This window comes from Hydractinia symbiolongicarpus, chromosome 11 (genome assembly GCF_029227915.1).
Source record: "Hydractinia symbiolongicarpus strain clone_291-10 chromosome 11, HSymV2.1, whole genome shotgun sequence".
NCBI lineage: Eukaryota > Metazoa > Cnidaria > Hydrozoa > Anthoathecata > Hydractiniidae > Hydractinia > Hydractinia symbiolongicarpus.
Genome location: NC_079885.1, coordinates 14,604,045 through 14,625,043, shown reverse-complemented (window position 1 = coordinate 14,625,043; position 20,999 = coordinate 14,604,045). Strand labels below are relative to the sequence as shown.

General features: G+C 42.2%; 19 non-coding genes and 2 pseudogenes across 19 annotated transcripts; all 21 read right to left on the bottom strand.

The window, feature by feature from the left end:
• Positions 1-9,081: 9,081 nt before the first annotated feature.
• On the bottom strand, positions 9,082-9,200 carry LOC130616902 (5S ribosomal RNA). The gene has a single exon (XR_008977982.1). It is a non-coding gene; the product is annotated as a 5S ribosomal RNA (ribosomal RNA).
• Positions 9,201-9,650: 450 nt separating this feature from the next.
• Positions 9,651-9,769, bottom strand: LOC130615647 (5S ribosomal RNA). Its single transcript, XR_008976734.1, has one exon. It is a non-coding gene; the product is annotated as a 5S ribosomal RNA (ribosomal RNA).
• Positions 9,770-10,219: 450 nt separating this feature from the next.
• On the bottom strand, positions 10,220-10,338 carry LOC130616982 (5S ribosomal RNA). Its single transcript, XR_008978061.1, has one exon. It is a non-coding gene; the product is annotated as a 5S ribosomal RNA (ribosomal RNA).
• Positions 10,339-10,788: 450 nt separating this feature from the next.
• Positions 10,789-10,907, bottom strand: LOC130614995 (5S ribosomal RNA). The gene has a single exon (XR_008976085.1). It is a non-coding gene; the product is annotated as a 5S ribosomal RNA (ribosomal RNA).
• A 450-nt stretch (positions 10,908-11,357) lies between these two features.
• LOC130617121 (5S ribosomal RNA) lies at positions 11,358-11,476 on the bottom strand. Its single transcript, XR_008978198.1, has one exon. It is a non-coding gene; the product is annotated as a 5S ribosomal RNA (ribosomal RNA).
• Positions 11,477-11,926: 450 nt separating this feature from the next.
• Positions 11,927-12,045, bottom strand: LOC130616324 (5S ribosomal RNA). The gene has a single exon (XR_008977406.1). It is a non-coding gene; the product is annotated as a 5S ribosomal RNA (ribosomal RNA).
• Positions 12,046-12,495: 450 nt separating this feature from the next.
• Positions 12,496-12,614, bottom strand: LOC130614994 (5S ribosomal RNA). Its single transcript, XR_008976084.1, has one exon. It is a non-coding gene; the product is annotated as a 5S ribosomal RNA (ribosomal RNA).
• A 450-nt stretch (positions 12,615-13,064) lies between these two features.
• Positions 13,065-13,183, bottom strand: LOC130614992 (5S ribosomal RNA). Its single transcript, XR_008976083.1, has one exon. It is a non-coding gene; the product is annotated as a 5S ribosomal RNA (ribosomal RNA).
• A 450-nt stretch (positions 13,184-13,633) lies between these two features.
• On the bottom strand, positions 13,634-13,752 carry LOC130617120 (5S ribosomal RNA). Its single transcript, XR_008978197.1, has one exon. It is a non-coding gene; the product is annotated as a 5S ribosomal RNA (ribosomal RNA).
• A 450-nt stretch (positions 13,753-14,202) lies between these two features.
• Positions 14,203-14,321, bottom strand: LOC130616323 (5S ribosomal RNA). The gene has a single exon (XR_008977405.1). It is a non-coding gene; the product is annotated as a 5S ribosomal RNA (ribosomal RNA).
• A 450-nt stretch (positions 14,322-14,771) lies between these two features.
• LOC130614991 (5S ribosomal RNA) lies at positions 14,772-14,890 on the bottom strand. Its single transcript, XR_008976082.1, has one exon. It is a non-coding gene; the product is annotated as a 5S ribosomal RNA (ribosomal RNA).
• Positions 14,891-15,340: 450 nt separating this feature from the next.
• LOC130617119 (5S ribosomal RNA) lies at positions 15,341-15,459 on the bottom strand. Its single transcript, XR_008978196.1, has one exon. It is a non-coding gene; the product is annotated as a 5S ribosomal RNA (ribosomal RNA).
• Positions 15,460-15,909: 450 nt separating this feature from the next.
• Positions 15,910-16,028, bottom strand: LOC130616322 (5S ribosomal RNA). Its single transcript, XR_008977404.1, has one exon. It is a non-coding gene; the product is annotated as a 5S ribosomal RNA (ribosomal RNA).
• A 450-nt stretch (positions 16,029-16,478) lies between these two features.
• LOC130614989 (5S ribosomal RNA) lies at positions 16,479-16,597 on the bottom strand. Its single transcript, XR_008976080.1, has one exon. It is a non-coding gene; the product is annotated as a 5S ribosomal RNA (ribosomal RNA).
• Positions 16,598-17,046: 449 nt separating this feature from the next.
• Positions 17,047-17,165, bottom strand: LOC130617842 (5S ribosomal RNA). Its single transcript, XR_008978919.1, has one exon. It is a non-coding gene; the product is annotated as a 5S ribosomal RNA (ribosomal RNA).
• A 450-nt stretch (positions 17,166-17,615) lies between these two features.
• On the bottom strand, positions 17,616-17,734 carry LOC130618667 (5S ribosomal RNA; annotated as a pseudogene).
• A 450-nt stretch (positions 17,735-18,184) lies between these two features.
• Positions 18,185-18,303, bottom strand: LOC130617841 (5S ribosomal RNA). Its single transcript, XR_008978918.1, has one exon. It is a non-coding gene; the product is annotated as a 5S ribosomal RNA (ribosomal RNA).
• Positions 18,304-18,753: 450 nt separating this feature from the next.
• On the bottom strand, positions 18,754-18,872 carry LOC130618666 (5S ribosomal RNA; annotated as a pseudogene).
• A 450-nt stretch (positions 18,873-19,322) lies between these two features.
• LOC130617898 (5S ribosomal RNA) lies at positions 19,323-19,440 on the bottom strand. The gene has a single exon (XR_008978975.1). It is a non-coding gene; the product is annotated as a 5S ribosomal RNA (ribosomal RNA).
• Positions 19,441-19,890: 450 nt separating this feature from the next.
• Positions 19,891-20,009, bottom strand: LOC130616940 (5S ribosomal RNA). The gene has a single exon (XR_008978019.1). It is a non-coding gene; the product is annotated as a 5S ribosomal RNA (ribosomal RNA).
• A 450-nt stretch (positions 20,010-20,459) lies between these two features.
• On the bottom strand, positions 20,460-20,577 carry LOC130617773 (5S ribosomal RNA). Its single transcript, XR_008978850.1, has one exon. It is a non-coding gene; the product is annotated as a 5S ribosomal RNA (ribosomal RNA).
• Positions 20,578-20,999: the final 422 nt, after the last annotated feature.

The following is a 20,999-nucleotide window of genomic DNA, read 5'->3' as shown; positions in this document are numbered from 1 at the left end:
AATATTACAGCATTTAAAGGACTGTGCGCGTAGTTGACAGTGTTCTATAGCCATGGCGTCAAGGAAAAGGACTTTGGACGTCCTATTCCATTAAGACTGCGAACACTAGACCATTGGTAGCCTTGCTGGGGACGTGGAAAAACGTGATTTACGTGTAAGGCCTTTAATAGGCTGCAAATGGCCATATTACAGCCTTTAGAGGGCCGTGCACGTAGTTAACAGTGTTCTATAGCCATGGCGCCAAGGAAAAGGACTTGGGACGTCATAGTCCATTGAGACTGGAAGGACTAGACTAATGGTATCCCGCGAAGGGTGGTGGAACCACGTTATTTCCGTGTAAAGCCTTTATTTGGCTACAAAAGGCAATATAACAGCATTTAAAGGACTGTGCGCGTAGTTGACAGTGTTCTATAGCCATGGCGTCAAGGAAAAGGACTTTGGACGTCATATTACATTGAGACTGAAAACACTAGACCAATGGTAGCCTGGTTGGGAGCGTGGAAGCACGTGGTTTACGTGTAAGGCCTTTATTTGGCTACAAATGGCCATATTACAGCCTTTAGAGGGCCGTGCACGAAATTAACAGTGTGCTAAAGCCATGGCGCCAAGGAAAATGACTTGGCACGTCATAGTCCATTGAGACTGGAAGGACTAGACTAATGGTATCCCGCGAAGGGTGGTGGAACCACGTTATTTCCGTGTAAAGCCTTTATTTGGCTACAAAAGGCAATATTACAGCATTTAAAGAACTGTGCGCGTAGTTGACAGTGTTCCATAGCCATGGCGTCAAGGAAAAGGACTTTGGACGTCTTATTCCATTAAGACTGGGAACACTAGACCATTGGTAGCCTTGCTGGGGACGTGGAAGAACGTGATTTACGTATAACACCTTTATTAGGCTGCAAATGGCTATATTACAGCCTTTAGAGGGCCGTGCACGAAATTAACAGTGTGCTAAAGCGATGGCGCCAAGGAAAATGACTTGGCACGTCATAGTCCATTGCGACTGGAAGGACTGGACTAATGGTATCCCGCGAAGGGTGGTGGAACCACGTTATTTCCGTGTAAAGCCTTTATTTGGCTACAAAAGGCAATATTACAGCATTAAAAGGACTGTGCGCGTAGTTGACAGTGTTCTATAGCCATGGCGTCAAAGAAAAGGACTTTCGACGTCTTATTCCATTAAGACTGGGAACACTAGACCATTGGTAGCCTTGCTGGGGACGTGGAAGAACGTGATTTACGTGTAAGGCCTTTATTAGGCTCCAAATGGCCATATTACTGCCTTTAAAGGGCTGTGCACGTAGTTAACAGTGTTCTATAGCCATGGCGCCAAGGAAAAGGACTTGAGACGTTATAGTCCATTGAGACTGGAAGGACTACTCCTATGGTAACCTGCGCAGGCAGTTGGAACGACAGTATTTACGTTTAAAGCCTTTATTAGTCTGCAAAAGGCCATGTTACAGCATTTAGAGGGCTGTGCACGGAGTTAACATTGTTCTAAAGCCATGGCGCCAAGGAAAAGGACTTGGGACATCATAGTCCATTGAGACTGGAAGGACTAGTCCTATGGTAACCTACGCAGGCAGGTGGAACGACGCTATTTACGTATAACACCTTTATTAGGCTGCAAATGGCCATATTACAGCCTTTAGAGGGCTGTGCACGGAGTTAAAAGTGTTCTAAAGCCATGGCGCCAAGGAAAAGGACTTGGGACGTCATAGTCTATTGAGACTGGAAGGACTAGACTAATGGTATCCCGCGAAGGGTGGTGGAACCACGTTATTTACGTGTTAAGCCTTTATTTGGCTGCAAAAGGCAATATTACAGCATTTAGAGGTCTGTGCACGTAGTAAAAAGTGTTTTAACGCTAAAGCGCCAAGGAAAAGGACTTGAGACGTCATATTCCATTAAGAATGGGAACACTAGACCATTGGTAACCTTGCTTGGGGCGTGGAAGAACGTGATTTGCGTGTAAGACCTTTATTAGTCTGTAAAAGGTAATGTTACAGCATTTCGAGGACTGTGCGCGTAGTTGCCGGTCTTCTAACGCCAAGGTGCCAAAGAAAACGACTTGGGACGTTGTAGTCCATTGGGACTGGAAGGACTAGACCAATGGTATCCCGCGGAGGGTAGTGGAATCACGGTATTTTCGTGTAAAGGCTTTATTAGGCCGCAAATGGCCATATTACTGCCTTTAGAGGGCTGTGCACGTAGTTAACAGTGTTCTATAGCCATGGCGCCAAGGAAAAGGACTTGGGACGTCATAGTCCAATGAGACTGGAAGGACTACTCCTATGGAAACCTGCGCAGGCAGTTGGAACGACAGTGTTTACGTTTAAAGCCTTTATTTAACTGCAAATGGCCATATTACAGCCTTTAGAGGGCTGTGCACGGAGTTAAAAGTGTTCTAAAGCCATGGCGCCAAGGAAAATGACTTGGGACGTCATATTACATTGAGACTGAAAACACTAGACCAATGGTAACTTGCGCAGGCAGGTGGAGCGACAGTATTTACGTATAAGGCCTTTAATAGGCTGCAAATGGCAATATTACAGCGTTCAAAGGGCCGTGCACGTAGTTAAATGTGTTTTAACGCTAAAGCGTCAAGGAAAAGGAATTGGGACGTCGTAGTTCAATGATAGTCGGAAAGGTACACCATTGGTAGCCTGGTTTGCAAAGTGGAAGCACGTGATTTACGCGTAAGGCCTTTTTTAGACTTACAAAAGCCATCATATAGCATTTAGAGGACTGTGCGCGTACTTGCGGGTTTTTAAACGTCACAGCGACAAAGAAAACGACTTGGGACGTCATAGTCCATTGAGACTGGAAGGACTACACCAATGGTAACTTGCGCAAGCAGGTTGAGCGACAGTATTTACGTATAAGGCCTTTAATAGGCTGCAAATGGCCATATTACAGCCTTTAGAGGGCCGTGCACGGAATTAACAGTGTGCTAAAGCCATGGCGCCAAGGAAAATGACTTGGCACGTCATAGTCCATTGAGACTGGAAGGACTAGACTAATGGTATCCCGCGAAAGGTGGTGGAACAACGTTATTTCCGTGTAAAGCCTTTATTTGGCTACAAAAGGCAATATTACAGCCTTTAGAGGGCTGTGCACGTAGTTGACAGTGTTCTATAGCCATGGCGTCAAGGAAAAGGACTTTGGACGTCTTATTCCATTAAGACTGGGAACACTAGACCATTGGTAGCCGTGCTGGGACGTGGAAGAACGTGATTTACGTGTAAGGCCTTTATTAGGCTGCAAATGGCCATAATACTGCCTTTAGAGGGCTGTGCACGTAGTTAACAGTGTTCTATAGCCATGGCGCCAAGGAAAAGGACTTGGGACGTCATAGTCCATTGAGACTGGAAGGACTACTCCTATGGTAACCTGCGCAGGCAGTTGGAACGACAGTGTTTACGTTTAAAGCCTTTATTTAACTGCAAATGGCCATATTACAGCCTTCAGAGGGCTGTGCACGGAGTTAAAAGTGTTCTAAAGCCATGGCGCCAAGGAAAATGACTTGGGACGTCATATTACATTGAGACTGAAAACACTAGACCAATGGTAGCCTGGTTGGGAGCGTGGAAGCACGTGGTTTACGTGTAAGGCCTTTATTTGGCTACAAAAGGCAATATTACAGCATTTAAAGGACTGTGCGCGTAGTTGACAGTGTTCTATAGCCATGGCGTCAAAGACAAGGACTTTGCACGTCTTATTCCATTAAGACTGGGAACACTAGACCATTGGTAGCCTTGCTGGGTACGTGGAAGAACGTGATTTACGTATAACACCTTTATTAGGCTGCAAATGGCCATATTACTGCCTTTAGAGGGCTGTGCACGTAGTTAACAGTGTTCTATAGCCATGGCGCAAAGGAAAAGGACTTGGGACGTCATAGTCCATTGAGACTGGAAGGACTACTCCTATGGTAACCTGCGCAGGCAGTTGGAACGATAGTATTTACGTTTAAAGCCTTTATTAGTCTGCAAAAGGCCATGTTACAGCATTTAGAGGGCTGTGCACGGAGTTAAAAGTGTTTTAACGCTAAAGCGCCAAAGAAAAGGACTTGAGACGTCATATTCCATTAAGACTGGGAACACTAGACCATTGGTAACCTTGCTTGGGGCGTGGAAGAACGTGATTTGCGTGTAAGACCTTTATTAGTCTGTAAAAGGCCATGTTACAGCATTTAGAGGACTGTGCGCGTAGTTGCCGGTCTTCTAACGCCAAGGTGCCAAAGAAAACGACTTGGGACGTTGAAGTCCATTGGGACTGGAAGGACTAGACCAATGATATCCCGCGGAGGGTGGTGGAATCACGGTATTTTCGTGTAAAGGCTTTATTAGGCCGCAAAAGGCCATATTACTAACTTTAGAGGGCTGTGCACGTAGTTGACAGTGTTCTATAGCCATGGCGTCAAGGAAAGGACTTTGGACGTCTTATTCCATTAAGACTGGGAACACTAGACCATTGGTAGCCTTGCTGGGGACGTGGAAGAACGTGATTTACGTGTAAGGCCTGTATTAGGCTGCAAATGGCTATATTACTGCCTTTAGAGGGCTGTGCACGTAGTTAACAGTGTTCTATAGCCATGGCGCCAAGGAAAAGGACTTGGAACGTCATAGTCCATTGAGACTGGAAGGACTACTCCTATGGTAACCTGCGCAGGCAGTTGGAACGACAGTGTTTACGTTTAAAGCCTTTATTTAACTGCAAATGGCCATATTACAGCCTTTAGAGGGCTGTGCACGGAGTTAAAAGTGTTCTAAAGCCATGGCGCCAAGGAAAAGGACTTGGGACGTCATAGTCTATTGAGACTGGAAGGACTAGACTAATGGTATCCCGCGAATGGTGGTGGAACCACGTTATTTACGTGTTAAGCCTTTATTTGGCTGCAAAAGGCAATATTACAGCATTTAGAGGTCTGTGCACGTAGTAAAAAGTGTTTTAACGCTAAAGCGCCAAGGAAAAGGACTTGAGACGTCATATTCCATTAAGAATGGGAACACTAGACCATTGGTAACCTTGCTTGGGGCGTGGAAGGCCTTTAATAGGCTGCAAATGGCCATATTACAGCCTTTAGAGGGCCGTGCACGGAGTTAACAGTGTGGTAAAGCCATGGCGCCAAGGAAAATGACTTGGCACGTCATAGTCCATTGAGACTGGAAGGACTAGACTAATGGTAGCCTTGCTGGGGACGTGGAAAAACGTGATTTACGTGTAAGGCCTTTATTAGGCTGCAAATGGCCATATTACTGCCCTTAGAGGGCTGTGCACGTAGTTAACAGTGTTCTATAGCCATGGCGCCAAGGAAAAGGACTTGGGACGTCATAGTCCAATGAGACTGGAAGGACTACTCCTATGGAAACCTGCGCAGGCAGTTGGAACGACAGTGTTTACGTTTAAAGCCTTTATTTAACTGCAAATGGCCATATTACAGCCTTTAGAGGGCTGTGCACGGAGTTAAAAGTGTTCTAAAGCCATGGCGCCAAGGAAAATTACTTGGGACGTCATATTACATTGAGACTGAAAACATTAGACCAATGGTAACTTGCGCAGGCAGGCGGAGCGACAGTTTTTACGTATAAGGCCTTTAATAGGCTGCAAATGGCAATATTACAGCGTTCAAAGGGCCGTGCACGTAGTTAAATGTGTTTTAACGCTAAAGCGCCAAGGAAAAGGAATTGGGACGTCGTAGTTCAATGATAGTCGGAAAGGTACACCATTGGTAGCCTGGTTTGCACGTGATTTACGCGTAAGACCTTTTTTAGACTTACAAAAGCCATACTATAGAATTTAGAGGACTGTGCGCGTACTTGCGGGTTTTTAAACGTCACAGCGACAAAGAAAACGACTTGGGACGTCATAGTCCATTGAGACTGGAAGGACTACACCAATGGTAGCCTGGTTGGGAGCGTGGAAGCACGTGGTTTACGTGTAAGGCCTTTATTTGGCTACAAAATGCAATATTACAGCATTTAAAGGACTGTGCGCGTAGTTGACAGTGTTCTATAGCCATGGCGTCAAAGACAAGGACTTTGGACGTCTTATTCCATTAAGACTGGGAACACTAGACCATTGGTAGCCTTGCTGGGTACGTGGAAGAACGTGATTTACGTATAACACCTTTATTAGGCTGCAAATGGCCATATTACTGCCGTTAGAGGGCTGTGCACGTAGTTAACAGTGTTCTATAGCCATGGCGCCAAGGAAAAGGACTTGGGACGTCATAGTCCATTGAGACTGGAAGGACTACTCCTATGGTAACCTGCGCAGGCAGTTGGAACGATAGTATTTACGTTTAAAGCCTTTATTAGTCTGCAAAAGGCCATGTTACAGCATTTAGAGGGCTGTGCACGGAGTTAAAAGTGTTTTAACGCTAAAGCGCCAAGGAAAAGGACTTGAGACGTCATATTCCATTAAGACTGGGAACACTAGACCATTGGTAACCTTGCTTGGGGCGTGGAAGAACGTGATTTGCGTGTAAGACCTTTATTAGTCTGTAAAAGGCCATGTTACAGCATTTAGAGGACTGTGCGCGTAGTTGCCGGTCTTCTAACGCCAAGGTGCCAAAGAAAACGACTTGGGACGTTGAAGTCCATTGGGACTGGAAGGACTAGACTAATGATATCCCGCGGAGGGTGGTGGAATCACGGTATTTTCGTGTAAAGGCTTTATTAGGCCGCAAAAGGCCATATTACTGACTTTAGAGGGCTGTGCACGTAGTTGACAGTGTTCTATAGCCATGGCGTCAAGGAAAGGACTTTGGACGTCTTATTCCATTAAGACTGGGAACACTAGACCATTGGAAGCCTTGCTGGGGACGTGGAAGAACGTGATTTACGTGTAAGGCCTTTATTAGGCTGCAAATGGCCATATTACTGCCTTTAGAGGGCTGTGCACGTAGTTAACAGTGTTCTATAGCCATGGCGCCAAGGAAAAGGACTTGGGACGTCATAGTCCATTGAGACTGGAAGGACTAGACTAATGGTATCCCGCGAAGGGTGGTGGAACCACGTTATTTCCGTGTAAAGCCTTTATTTGGCTACAAAAGGCAATATTACAGCATTTAAAGGACTGTGCGCGTAGTTGACAGTGTTCTATAGCCATGGCGTCAAGGAAAAGGACTTTGGACGTCATATTACATTGAGACTGGAAACACTAGACCAATGGTAGCCTGGTTGGGAGCGTGGAAGCACGTGGTTTACGTGTAAGGCCTTTATTTGGCTACAAATGGCCATATTACAGCCTTTAGAGGGCCGTGCACGAAATTAACAGTGTGCTAAAGCCATGGCGCAAAGGAAAATGACTTGGCACGTCATAGTCCATTGAGACTGGAAGGACTAGACTAATGGTATCCTGCGAAGGGTGGTGGAACCACGTTATTTCCGTGTAAAGCCTTTATTTGGCTACAAAAGGCAATATTACAGCATTTAAAGAACTGTGCGCGTAGTTGACAGTGTTCTATAGCCATGGCGTCAAAGACAAGCACTTTGGACGTCTTATTCCATTAAGACTGGGAACACTAGACCATTGGTAGCCTTGCTGGGGACGTGGAAGAACGTGATTTACGTATAACATCTTTATTAGGCTGCAAATGGCCATATTACAGCATTTAGAGGTCTGTGCACGTAGTAAAAAGTGTTTTAACGCTAAAGCGCCAAGGAAAAGGACTTGAGACGTTATATTCCATTAAGACTGGGAACACTAGACCATTGGTAACCTTGCTTGGGGCGTGGAAGAACTTGATTTGCGTGTAAGACCTTTATTAGTCTGTAAAAGGCCATGTTACAGCATTTAGAGGACTGTGCGCGTAGTTGCCGGTCTTCTAACGCCAAGGTGCCAAAGAAAACGACTTGGGACGTTGTAGTCCATTGGGACTGGAAGGACTAGACCAATGGTATCCCGCGGAGGATGGTGGAATCACGGTATTTTCGTGTAAAGGCTTTATTAGGCCGCAAAAGGCCATATTACTGACTTTAGAGGGCTGTGCACGTAGTTGACAGTGTTCTATAGCCATGGCGCCAAGGAAAAGGACTTGGGACGTCATAGTCCATTGAGACTGGAAGGACTACTCCTATGGTAACCTGCGCAGGCAGTTGGAATGACAGTGTTTACGTTTAAAGCCTTTATTTAACTGCAAATGGCCATATTACAGCCTTTAGAGGGCTGTGCACGGAGTTAAAAGTGTTCTAAAGCCATGGCGCCAAGGAAAAGGACTTGGGACGTCATAGTCCATTGAGACTGGAAGGACTACTCCTTTGGTAACCTGCTCAGGCAGTTGGAACGATAGTATTTACGTTTAAAGCCTTTATTAGTCTGCAAAAGGCCATGTTACAGCATTTAGAGGGCTGTGCACGGAGTTAAAAGTGTTTTAACGCTAAAGCGCCAAGGAAAAGGACTTGAGACGTCATATTCCATTAAGACTGGGAACACTAGACCATTTGTAACCTTGCTTGGGGCGTGGAAGAACGTGGTTTACGTGTAAGGCCTTTATTTGGCTACAAAAGGCAATATTACAGCATTTAAAGGACTGTGCGCGTAGTTGACAGTGTTCTATAGCCATGGCGTCAAGGAAAAGGACTTTGGACGTCATATTACATTGAGACTGAAAACACTAGACCAATGGTAGCCTGGTTGGGAGCGTGGAAGCACGTGGTTTACGTGTAAGGCCTTTATTTGGTCGTAGACAAACAAACGGGCAGATATCTACGATTTATTAGCACATTACATCGAAAATGGTTTAAACTTTAAAGGTCATATTTCTTGACTGGATTATCCGAAATATGTCGTGTTTATGTGCATTTGAAAGCTCCTTTCAAGCGCTATCGATTATTTACGACAACCATGCGCTTTAAGATTTCCGGTAAAAAGTTCCCACGAAGGCAATCTAGGGTACTTTCAGACTTAATTTTCATATGACAAAGTTAATTAGCAAAGTAACTACATCGCCATTTTCTTTGTCTGACGCTCTTAATCCATTCATTTGCGACGTGGTGCATTTATTGCCGCAAGATTGTAGCCCTTTTTAAGGAAAAGCAACTTCTAATCATGTAACGTGAAAAAGTCAGTAGCCTACGACACCGGGAGTTCCCAGGCGGTCCCCCATCCAAGTACTATCCCGGCCCGACGATGCTTAACTTCCGTGATCGGACGAGAACAGGTGTGTTCATCGTGGTATATTCGTAGACAAACAAACGGGCAGATATCTACGATTTATTAGCACATTACATCAAAAATGGTTTAAACTTTAAAGGTCATATTTCTTGACTGGATTATCCGAAATATGTCGTGTTTATGTGCATTTGAAAGCTCTTTTCAAACGCTATCCATTATTTACGACAACCATGCGCTTTAAGATTTCTGGTAAAAAGTTCCAACGAAGGCAATCTAGGGTACTTTCAGACTTAATTTTCATATGACAAAGTTAATTAGCAAAGTAACTACATCGCCATTTTCTTTGTCTGACGCTCTTAATCCATTCATTTGCGTCGTGACGCATTTTGTGCAGCAAGATTGTAGCCCTTTTTAGGGGAAAGAAACTTCTAATCATGTCCCTTACTTGATTAACTCAGCGGCTATTGCGTAAAAAAGATACGTCACAGTCGTAATGATAAATAATGTAACGTGAAAAAGTCAATAGCCTACGACACCGGGAGTTCCCAGGCGGTCCCCCATTCAAGTACTATCCCGGCCCGACGATGCTTAACTTCCGTGATCGGACGAGAACAGGTGTGTTCATCGTGGTATGGTCGTAGACAAACAAACGGGCAGATATCTACGATTTATTAGCACATTACATCGAAAATGGTTTAAACTTTAAAGGTCATATTTCTTGACTGGAATATCTGAAATATGTCGTGTTTATGTGCATTTGAAAGCTCTTTTCAAGCGCTATCGATTATTTACGACAACCATGCGCTTCAAGATTTCCGGTAAAAAGTTCCAACGAAGGCAATCTTAGGTACTTTCAGACTTAATTTTCATATGACAAAGTTATTTAGCAAATTAACTACATCGCCATTTTCTTTGTCTGACGCTCGTAATCCATTCATTTGCGACGTGGAGCATTTATTGCAGCCAGATCGTAGCCGTTTTGAAGGGGAAGAAACTTCTAATCAAGTCCCTTACTTGATTTACTCAGCGGCTATTGCGTCAACAAGATACGTCACAGTCGTAATGATAAATAATGTAACGTGAAAAAGTCAATAGCCTACGACACCGGGAGTTCCCAGGCGGTCCCCCATCCAAGTACTATCCTGGCCCGACGATGCTTAACTTCCGTGATCGTACGAGAACAGGTGTGTTCATCCTGGTATGGTCGTAGACAATCAAACGGGCAGATATCTACGAATTATTAGCACATTACATCGAAAATGGCTTAAATTTTAAAGGTCATATTTCTTGACTGGATTATCCGAAATATGTCGTGTTTATGTGCATTTGAAAGCTCTTTTCAAGCGCTATCCATTATTTACGACAACCATGCGCTTTAAGATTTCCGGTAAAAAGTTCCAACGAAGGCAATCTAGGGTACTTTCAGACTTAATTTTCATATGACAAAGTTAATTAGCAAAGTAACTACATCGCCATTTTCTTTGTCTGACGCTCTTAATCCATTCATTTGCGACATGGTGCATTTATTGCCGCAAGATTGTAGCCCTTTTTAAGGAAAAGCAACTTCTAATCATGTCTCTTACTTGATTTACTCGGCGGCTTTTGCGTAAAAAAGATACGTCACAGTCGTAATGATAAATAATGTAACGTGAAAAAGTCAATAGCCTACGACACCGGGAGTTCCCAGGCGGTCCCCCATCCAAGTACTATCCCGGCCCGACGATGCTTAACTTCCGTGATCGGACGAGAACAGGTGTGTTCATCGTGGTATGGTCGTAGACAAACAAACGGGCATATATCTACGATTTATTAGCACATTACATCGAAAATGGTTTAAACTTTAAAGGTCATATTTCTTGACTGGATTATCCGAAATATGTCGTGTTTATGTGCATTTGAAAGCTCTTTTCAAACGCTATCCATTATTTACGACAACCATGCGCTTTAAGAGTTCCGGTAAAAAGTTCCAACGAAGGCAATCTAGGGTACTTTCAGACTTATTTTTCATATGACAAAGTTAATTAGCAAAGTAACTACATCGCCATTTTCTTTGTCTGACGCTCTTAATCCATTCATTTGCGTCGTGACGCATTTTGTGCAGCAAGATTGTAGCCGTTTTGAAGGGAAAGAAACTTCTAATCAAGTCCCTTACTTGATTTACTCAGCGGCTATTGCGTCAAAAAGATACGTCACAGTCGTAATGATAAATGATGTAACGTGAAAAAGTCAATAGCCTACGACACCGGGAGTTCCCAGGCGGTCCCCCATCCAAGTACTATCCCGGCCCGACGATGCTTAACTTCCGTGATCGTACGAGAACAGGTGTGTTCATCCTGGTATGGTCGTAGACAAAAAAACGGGCAGATATCTACGAATTATTAGCACATTACATCGAAAATGGTTTAAATTTTAAAGGTCATATTTCTTGACTGGATTATCCAAAATATGTCGTGTTTATGTGCATTTGAAAGCTCTTTTCAAGCGCTATCCATTATTTACGACAACCATGCGCTTTAAGATTTCCGGTAAAAAGTTCCAACGAAGGCAATCTAGGGTACTTTCAGACTTAATTTTCATATGACAAAGTTAATTAGCAAAGTAACTACATCGCCATTTTCTTTGTCTGACGCTCTTAATCCATTCATTTGCGACGTGGTGCATTTATTGCCGCAAGATTGTAGCCCTTTTTAAGGAAAAGCAACTTCTAATCATGTCTCTTACTTGATTTACTCGGCGGCTATTGCGTAAAAAAGATACGTCACAGTCGTAATGATAAATAATGTAACGTGAAAAAGTCAATAGCCTACGACACCGGGAGTTCCCAGGCGGTCCCCCATCCAAGTACTATCCCGGCCCGACGATGCTTAACTTCCGTGATCGGACAAGAACAGGTGTGTTCATCGTGGTATGGTCGTAGACAAACAAACGGGCAGATATCTACGATTTATTAGCACATTACATCGAAAATGGTTTAAACTTTAAAGGTCATATTTCTTGACTGGATTATCCGAAATATGTCGTGTTTATGTGCATTTGAAAGCTCTTTTCAAACGCTATCCATTATTTACGACAACCATGCGCTTTAAGATTTCTGGTAAAAAGTTCCAACGAAGGCAATCTAGGGTACTTTCAGACTTAATTTTCATATGACAAAGTTAATTAGCAAAGTAACTACATCGCCATTTTCTTTGTCTGACGCTCTTAATCCATTCATTTGCGTAGTGACGCATTTTGTGCAGCAAAATTGTAGCCCTTTTTAGGGGAAAGAAACTTCTAATCATGTCCCTTACTTGATTAACTCAGCGGCTATTGCGTAAAAAAGATACGTCACAGTCGTAATGATAAATAATGTAACGTGAAAAAGTCAATAGCCTACGACACCGGGAGTTCCCAGGCGGTCCCCCATCCAAGTACTATCCCGGCCCGACGATGCTTAACTTCCGTGATCGGACGAGAACAGGTGTGTTCATCGTGGTATGGTCGTAGACAAACAAACGGGCAGATATCTACGATTTATTAGCACATTACATCGAAAATGGTTTAAACTTTAAAGGTCATATTTCTTGACTGGATTATCCGAAATATGTCGTGTTTATGTGCATTTGAAAGCTCTTTTCAAGCGCTATCGATTATTTACGACAACCATGCGCTTTAAGATTTCCGGTAAAAAGTTCCAACGAAGGCAATCTAGGGTACTTTCAGACTTAATTTTCATATGACAAAGTTAATTAGCAAAGTAACTACATCGCCATTTTCTTTGTCTGACGCTCTTAATCCATTCATTTGCGACATGGTGCATTTATTGCCGCAAGATTGTAGCCCTTTTTAAGGAAAAGCAACTTCTAATCATGTCTCTTACTTGATTTACTCGGCGGCTTTTGCGTAAAAAAGATACGTCACAGTCGTAATGATAAATAATGTAACGTGAAAAAGTCAATAGCCTACGACACCGGGAGTTCCCAGGCGGTCCCCCATCCAAGTACTATCCCGGCCCGACGATGCTTAACTTCCGTGATCGGACGAGAACAGGTGTGTTCATCGTGGTATGGTCGTAGACAAACAAACGGGCATATATCTACGATTTATTAGCACATTACATCGAAAATGGTTTAAACTTTAAAGGTCATATTTCTTGACTGGATTATCCGAAATATGTCGTGTTTATGTGCATTTGAAAGCTCTTTTCAAACGCTATCCATTATTTACGACAACCATGCGCTTTAAGAGTTCCGGTAAAAAGTTCCAACGAAGGCAATCTAGGGTACTTTCAGACTTATTTTTCATATGACAAAGTTAATTAGCAAAGTAACTACATCGCCATTTTCTTTGTCTGACGCTCTTAATCCATTCATTTGCGTCGTGACGCATTTTGTGCAGCAAGATTGTAGCCGTTTTGAAGGGAAAGAAACTTCTAATCAAGTCCCTTACTTGATTTACTCAGCGGCTATTGCGTCAAAAAGATACGTCACAGTCGTAATGATAAATGATGTAACGTGAAAAAGTCAATAGCCTACGACACCGGGAGTTCCCAGGCGGTCCCCCATCCAAGTACTATCCCGGCCCGACGATGCTTAACTTCCGTGATCGTACGAGAACAGGTGTGTTCATCCTGGTATGGTCGTAGACAAAAAAACGGGCAGATATCTACGAATTATTAGCACATTACATCGAAAATGGTTTAAATTTTAAAGGTCATATTTCTTGACTGGATTATCCAAAATATGTCGTGTTTATGTGCATTTGAAAGCTCTTTTCAAGCGCTATCCATTATTTACGACAACCATGCGCTTTAAGATTTCCGGTAAAAAGTTCCAACGAAGGCAATCTAGGGTACTTTCAGACTTAATTTTCATATGACAAAGTTAATTAGCAAAGTAACTACATCGCCATTTTCTTTGTCTGACGCTCTTAATCCATTCATTTGCGACGTGGTGCAATTATTGCCGCAAGATTGTAGCCCTTTTTAAGGAAAAGCAACTTCTAATCATGTCTCTTACTTGATTTACTCGGCGGCTATTGCGTAAAAAAGATACGTCACAGTCGTAATGATAAATAATGTAACGTGAAAAAGTCAATAGCCTACGACACCGGGAGTTCCCAGGCGGTCCCCCATCCAAGTACTATCCCGGCCCGACGATGCTTAACTTCCGTGATCGGACAAGAACAGGTGTGTTCATCGTGGTATGGTCGTAGACAAACAAACGGGCAGATATCTACGATTTATTAGCACATTACATCGAAAATGGTTTAAACTTTAAAGGTCATATTTCTTGACTGGATTATCCGAAATATGTCGTGTTTATGTGCATTTGAAAGCTCTTTTCAAACGCTATCCATTATTTACGACAACCATGCGCTTTAAGATTTCTGGTAAAAAGTTCCAACGAAGGCAATCTAGGGTACTTTCAGACTTAATTTTCATATGACAAAGTTAATTAGCAAAGTAACTACATCGCCATTTTCTTTGTCTGACGCTCTTAATCCATTCATTTGCGTAGTGACGCATTTTGTGCAGCAAAATTGTAGCCCTTTTTAGGGGAAAGAAACTTCTAATCATGTCCCTTACTTGATTAACTCAGCGGCTATTGCGTAAAAAAGATACGTCACAGTCGTAATGATAAATAATGTAACGTGAAAAAGTCAATAGCCTACGACACCGGGAGTTCCCAGGCGGTCCCCCATCCAAGTACTATCCCGGCCCGACGATGCTTAACTTCCGTGATCGGACGAGAACAGGTGTGTTCATCGTGGTATGGTCGTAGACAAACAAACGGGCAGATATCTACGATTTATTAGCACATTACATCGAAAATGGTTTAAACTTTAAAGGTCATATTTCTTGACTGGATTATCCGAAATATGTCGTGTTTATGTGCATTTGAAAGCTCTTTTCAAGCGCTATCGATTATTTACGACAACCATGCGCTTTAAGAGTTCCGGTAAAAAGTTCCAACGAAGGCAATCTAGGGTACTTTCAGACTTATTTTTCATATGACAAAGTTAATTAGCAAAGTAACTACATCGCCATTTTCTTTGTCTGACGCTCTTAATCCATTCATTTGCGTCGTGACGCATTTTGTGCAGCAAGATTGTAGCCGTTTTGAAGGGAAAGAAACTTCTAATCAAGTCCCTTACTTGATTTACTCAGCGGCTATTGCGTCAAAAAGATACGTCACAGTCGTAATGATAAATAATGTAACGTGAAAAAGTCAATAGCCTACGACACCGGGAGTTCCCAGGCGGTCCCCCATCCAAGTACTATCCCGGCCCGACGATGCTTAACTTCCGTGATCGTACGAGAACAGGTGTGTTCATCCTGGTATGGTCGTAGACAAAAAAACGGGCAGATATCTACGAATTATTAGCACATTACATCGAAAATGGTTTAAATTTTAAAGGTCATATTTCTTGACTGGATTATCCAAAATATGTCGTGTTTATGTGCATTTGAAAGCTCTTTTCAAGCGCTATCCATTATTTACGACAACCATGCGCTTTAAGATTTCCGGTAAAAAGTTCCAACGAAGGCAATCTAGGGTACTTTCAGACTTAATTTTCATATGACAAAGTTAATTAGCAAAGTAACTACATCGCCATTTTCTTTGTCTGACGCTCTTAATCCATTCATTTGCGACGTGGTGCATTTATTGCCGCAAGATTGTAGCCCTTTTTAAGGAAAAGCAACTTCTAATCATGTCTCTTACTTGATTTACTCGGCGGCTATTGCGTAAAAAAGATACGTCACAGTCGTAATGATAAATAATGTAACGTGAAAAAGTCAATAGCCTACGACACCGGGAGTTCCCAGGCGGTCCCCCATCCAAGTACTATCCCGGCCCGACGATGCTTAACTTCCGTGATCGGACAAGAACAGGTGTGTTCATCGTGGTATGGTCGTAGACAAACAAACGGGCAGATATCTACGATTTATTAGCACATTACATCGAAAATGGTTTAAACTTTAAAGGTCATATTTCTTGACTGGATTATCCGAAATATGTCGTGTTTATGTGCATTTGAAAGCTCTTTTCAAACGCTATCCATTATTTACGACAACCATGCGCTTTAAGATTTCTGGTAAAAAGTTCCAACGAAGGCAATCTAGGGTACTTTCAGACTTAATTTTCATATGACAAAGTTAATTAGCAAAGTAACTACATCGCCATTTTCTTTGTCTGACGCTCTTAATCCATTCATTTGCGTCGTGACGCATTTTGTGCAGCAAGATTGTAGCCGTTTTGAAGGGAAAGAAACTTCTAATCAAGTCCCTTACTTGATTTACTCAGCGGCTATTGCGTCAAAAAGATACGTCACAGTCGTAATGATAAATAATGTAACGTGAAAAAGTCAATAGCCTACGACACCGGGAGTTCCCAGGCGGTCCCCCATCCAAGTACTATCCCGGCCCGACGATGCTTAACTTCCGTGATCGGACGAGAACAGGTGTGTTCATCGTGGTATGGTCGTAGACAAACAAACGGGCAGATATCTACGATTTATTGGCACATTACATCGAAAATGGTTTAAACTTTAAAGGTCATATTTTTGACTGGATTATCCGCAATAGGTCGTGTTTATGTGCATTTGAAAGCTCTTTTCAAGCGCTATCAATTATTTACGACAACCATGCGCTTTAAGATTTCCGGTAAAAAGTTCCAACGAAGGCAATCTGGGGTACTTTCAGACTTAATTTTCATATGACAAAGTTAATTAGCAAAGTAACTACATCGCCATTTTCTTTGTCTGACGCTCTTAATCCATTCATTTGCGACGTGGTTCATTTATTGCAGCAAGATTGTAGCCCTTTTTAAGGGAAAGCAAATTCTAATCATGTCTCTTACTTGATTTACTCAGCGGCTAATGCGTAAAAAAGATACGTCACAATCGTAATGATAAATAATGTAACGTGAAAAAGTCAATAGCCTACGACACCGGGAGTTCCCAGGCGGTCCCCCATCCAAGTACTATCGCGGCCCGACGATGCTTAACTTCCGTGATCGGACAAGAACAGGTGTGTTCATCGTGGTATGGTCGTAGACAAACAAACGGGCAGATATCTACGATTTATTAGCACATTACATCGAAAATGGTTTAAACTTTAAAGGTCATATTTCTTGACTGGATTATCCGCAATAGGTCGTGTTTATGTGCATTTGAAAGCTCTTTTCAAGCGCTATCCATTATTTACGACAACCATGCGCTTTAAGATTTCCGGTAAAAAGTTCCAACGAAGGCAATCTGGGGGACTTTCAGACTTAATTTTCATATGACAAAGTTAATTAGCAAAGTAACTACATCGCCATTTTCTTTGTCTGACGCTCTTAATCCATTCATTTGCGACGTGGCGCATTTATTGCAGCAAGATTGTAGCCCTTTTTAAGGGAAAGCAACTTCAAATCATGTCTCTTACTTGATTTACTCAGCGGCTATTGCGTAAAAAAGATACGTCACAGTCGTAATGATAAATAATGTAACGTAAAAAAGTCAATAGCCTACGACACCGGGAGTTCCCAGGCGGTTCCCCCATCCAAGTACTATCCCGGCCCGACGATGCTTAACTTCCGTGATGGACGAGAACAGGTGTGTTCATAGTGGTATGGTCGTAGACAAACATACGGGTAGATATCTACGATTTATTAGCACATTACATCGAAAATGGTTTAAATTTTAAAGGTCATATTTCTTAACTGGAGCATCCGAAATAGGTCGTGTTTATGTGCATTTGAAAGCTCTTTTCAAGCGCTATCAATTATTTACGACAACCATGCGCTTTAAGATTTCTGGTAAAAAGTTCCAACGAAGGCAATCTGGGGTACTTTCAGACTTAATTTTCATATGACAAAGTTAATTAGCAAAGTAACTACATCGCCATTTTCTTTGTCTGACGCTCTTAATCCATTTATTTGCGACGTGGTTCATTTATTGCAGCAAGATTGTAGCCCTTTTTAAGGGAAAGCAACTTCAAATTATGTCTCTTACTTGATTTACTCAGCGGCTATTGCGTAAAAAAGATACGTCACAGTCGTAATGATAAATAATGTAACGTAAAAAAGTCAATAGCCTACGACACCGGGAGTTCCCAGGCGGTCCCCCATCCAAGTACTATCGCGGCCCGACGATGCTTAACTTCCGTGATCGGACAAGAACAGGTGTGTTCATCGTGGTATGGTCGTAGACAAACAAACGGGCAGATATCTACGATTTATTAGCACATTACATCGAAAATGGTTTAAACTTTAAAGGTCATATTTCTTGACTGGATTATCCGCAATAGGTCGTGTTTATGTGCATTTGAAAGCTCTTTTCAAGCGCTATCCATTATTTACGACAACCATGCGCTTTAAGATTTCCGGTAAAAAGTTCCAACGAAGGCAATCTGGGGGACTTTCAGACTTAATTTTCATATGACAAAGTTAATTAGCAAAGTAACTACATCGCCATTTTCTTTGTCTGACGCTCTTAATCCATTCATTTGCGACGTGGCGCATTTATTGCAGCAAGATTGTAGCCCTTTTTAAGGGAAAGCAACTTCAAATCATGTCTCTTACTTGATTTACTCAGCGGCTATTGCGTAAAAAAGATACGTCACAGTCGTAATGATAAATAATGTAACGTAAAAAAGTCAATAGCCTACGACACCGGGAGTTCCCAGGCGGTTCCCCCATCCAAGTACTATCCCGGCCCGACGATGCTTAACTTCCGTGATGGACGAGAACAGGTGTGTTCATAGTGGTATGGTCGTAGACAAACATACGGGTAGATATCTACGATTTATTAGCACATTACATCGAAAATGGTTTAAATTTTAAAGGTCATATTTCTTAACTGGAGCATCCGAAATAGGTCGTGTTTATGTGCATTTGAAAGCTCTTTTCAAGCGCTATCAATTATTTACGACAACCATGCGCTTTAAGATTTCTGGTAAAAAGTTCCAACGAAGGCAATCTGGGGTACTTTCAGACTTAATTTTCATATGACAAAGTTAATTAGCAAAGTAACTACATCGCCATTTTCTTTGTCTGACGCTCTTAATCCATTTATTTGCGACGTGGTTCATTTATTGCAGCAAGATTGTAGCCCTTTTTAAGGGAAAGCAACTTCAAATTATGTCTCTTACTTGATTTACTCAGCGGCTATTGCGTAAAAAAGATACGTCACAGTCGTAATGATAAATAATGTAACGTAAAAAAGTCAATAGCCTACGACACCGGGAGTTCCCAGGCGGTCCCCCATCCAAGTACTATCCCGGCCCGACGATGCTTAACTTCCGTGATGGACGAGAACAGGTGTGTTCATCGTGGTATGGTCGTAGACAAACATACGGGTAGATATCTACGATTTATTAGCACATTACATCGAAAATGGTTTAAATTTTAAAGGTCATATTTCTTAACTGGAGCATCCGAAATAGGTCGGGTTTATGTGCATTTGAAAGCTCTTTTCAAGCGCTATCAATTATTTACGACAACCATGCGCTTTAAGATTTCCGGTAAAAAGTTCCAACGAAGGCAATCTGGGGTACTTTCAGACTTAATTTTCATATGACAAAGTTAATTAGCAAAGTAACTACATCGCCATTTTCTTTGTCTGACGCTCTTAATCCATTCATTTGCGACGTGGTTCATTTATTGCAGCAAGATTGTAGCCCTTTTTAAGGGAAAGCAAATTCTAATCATGTCTCTTACTTGATTTACTCAGCGGCTATTGCGTAAAAAAGATACGTCACAATCGTAATGATAAATAATGTAACGTGAAAAAGTCAATAGCCTACGACACCGGGAGTTCCCAGGCGGTCCCCCATCCAAGTACTATCCCGGCCCGACGATGCTTAACTTCCTTGATCGGACGAGAACAGGTGTGTTCATCGTGGTATGGTCGTAGACAAACAAACGGGCAGATATCTACCATTTATTAGCACATTTCATCGAAAATGGTTTAAACTTTAAAGGTCATATTTCTTAACTGGATTATCCGAAATATGTCGTGTTTATGTGCATTTGAAAGCTCTTTTCAAGCGCTATCCATTATTTACGACAACCATGCGCTTTAAGATTTCCGGTAAAAAGTTCCAACGAAGGCAATCTGGGGGACTTTCAGACTTAATTTTCATATGACAAAGTTAATTAGCAAAGTAACTACATCGCCATTTTCTTTGTCTGACGCTCTTAATCCATTCGTTTGCGACGTGGCGCATTTATTGCAGCAAGATTGTAGCCCTTTTTAAGGGAAAGCAACTTCTAATCATGTCTCTTACTTGATTTACTCAGCGGCTATTGCGTAAAAAATATACGTCACAGTCGTAATGATAAATAATGTAACGTAAAAAAGTCAAAAGCCTACGACACCTGGAGTTCCCAGGCGGTCCCCCATCCAAGTACTATCCCGGCCCGACGATGCTTAACTTCCGTGATGGACGAGAACAGGTGTGTTCATCGTGGTATGGTCGTAGACAAACATACGGGTAGATATCTACGATTTATTAGCACATTACATCGAAAATGGTTTAAATTTTAAAGGTCATATTTCTTGACTGGAGCACCTGAAATAGGTCGTGTTTATGTGCATTTGAAAGCTCTTTTCAAACGCTATCCATTATTTACGACAACCATGCGCTTTAAGATTTCTGGTAAAAAGTTCCAACGAAGGCAATCTAGGGTACTTTCAGACTTAATTTTCATATGACAAAGTTAATTAGCAAAGTAACTACATCGCCATTTTCTTTGTCTGACGCTCTTAATCCATTCATTTGCGTCGTGACGCATTTATTGCAGCAAGATCGTAGCCCTTTTTAGGGGAAAGAAACTTCTAATCATGTCCCTTACTTGATTTACTCAGCGGCTATTGCGTAAAAAAGATACGTCACAGTCGTAATG